The 1,706-nt window shown below is 31.7% G+C and overlaps 1 protein-coding gene across 1 annotated transcript in view; it reads right to left on the bottom strand.

The window, feature by feature from the left end:
- LOC111682943 (protein qui-1) overlaps positions 1-1,706 on the bottom strand; it is a 122,500-nt gene that overhangs the window by 12,111 nt on the left and 108,683 nt on the right. The gene's annotated exons all lie outside the window — the stretch shown is intronic.

A 1,706-nucleotide genomic window follows, 5' to 3' on the forward strand; every position in this document is an offset into this window, starting at 1 on the left:
TCTAGTCTATAGTCTAGTCTATAGTCTAGTCTATAGTCTAGTCTATAGTCTAGTCTATAGTCTAGTCTATAGTCTAGTCTATTGTCTAGTCTATAGTCTAGTCTATAGGCTAGTCTATAGTCTAGTCTATAAGCTAGTATATAGACTGGTCTGTAGTCTGCTCTATAGTCTTTTCTATTAGTTAGTTAGTTAGTTTTCACATAAAAAACTGATTTTTTATATGAAAATGATCCTCGATAAATATTCGATGAAACTAAATTTCGAAAACTGATCTTTCGGCAAGTTGTCTATAAAACAATTACATAAACTGCTATTCGCCTTTAAATAATTATTTAAATATTTCCACAGCTGAGCAACAGTCTTGGACATGCTCGACACTCGTTATTTGTTTATTTCCTACTTCTTTGCTTTCAACAGATCTCTTTATTTATACGATTTGATTAAGCCATGTCTAACGGTCTTTTACTTTTATTGCCAGAAAAAAAACACACTTTAAACTTTGGCAAAAGTTTTAGTTTAACCAACACTTTATGACATTGTTATATAGTGTGGCAAAAGTAATAGAGGAAACTTGCTAATGGCAGCAGTTAGTTAACAACTATATGTTTATAGAAAGAAAACGGATAAAGGAAACAGTTTTCTTATTTCCTGGCAAAAGTATTGCTTTCTACACACAAGCACTCTCACACAATCCTACTGGACACAATCCTACTGGACAACAAGCGTAAATTAAGAGGAGAAAAACTTTAAGCAACATTTTAAATCAACCAAGGGCCATTATCCGCATAACAACTGATGAAAATATTTAGGATATTAAAAGGAAGCACAAGTTTATATTGTACCCAATAATCCATGACTATTGGTGTTTTATTTATAAATGTTTCAATGATATTTATTACAGATTTTGTTATTACTTTTACACAGATTTATTAACGTTGTAAAAAATTTGCTATTAAATAAATTAAATCAAGGTCGATAAAAATGTACCCAAAATGAGTATTTTATTACTCAATTAAAGTTGTAGTTGTATATATAAACACATACAGAAAAGAAAACTTTTAATTGTTTTATATTTACAGGTATTTCTACTAGCCCACTGTGATGACAATAGTCTTTATGTTAGAACGCTGGCAACGGGAAAGGAGTTGCATACCCTTAAAGGACATAAATCCAGAGTAAGTGACCAAATCTACATCTATAAAACTTTATAAATTAGACTAGATTATAAACTAGACTATGGGCTAGACTATATACTAAACTATATAATAGACTACAGATTAGTCTATAGAGTAGACAATAGAATACACTAATAAACTGTAGACTACGCTATAGACTTGGCTATATACTAGAATAATGACAGGATTACAGTATATAGTCTAGTTATAGTCTATACTAAGGTCTAGTCCGTAGTCTAGGCTAAATCAAGTTTATAGTCCAGTCAATAGTCCAGTCTATAGTCCAGTCTATAGTCCAGTCTAAAGTCCAGTCTATAGTCTAGTCTATAGTCCAGTCTATAGTCCAGTCTATAGTCCAGTCTATAGCCCAGTCTATAGTCTAGTCTAGTCTATAGTCTAGTCTTAAGTCTTGTCTATAGTCTTGTCTATAGTCTAGTCTATAGTCTAGTCTATAGTCTAGTCTATAGTCTAGTCTATAGTCTAGTCTATAGTCTAGTCTATAGTCCAGTCTATAGTCCAGTCTATAGTCCA

Source organism: Lucilia cuprina, chromosome 6, assembly GCF_022045245.1.
Source record: "Lucilia cuprina isolate Lc7/37 chromosome 6, ASM2204524v1, whole genome shotgun sequence".
Lineage (NCBI taxonomy): Eukaryota > Metazoa > Arthropoda > Insecta > Diptera > Calliphoridae > Lucilia > Lucilia cuprina.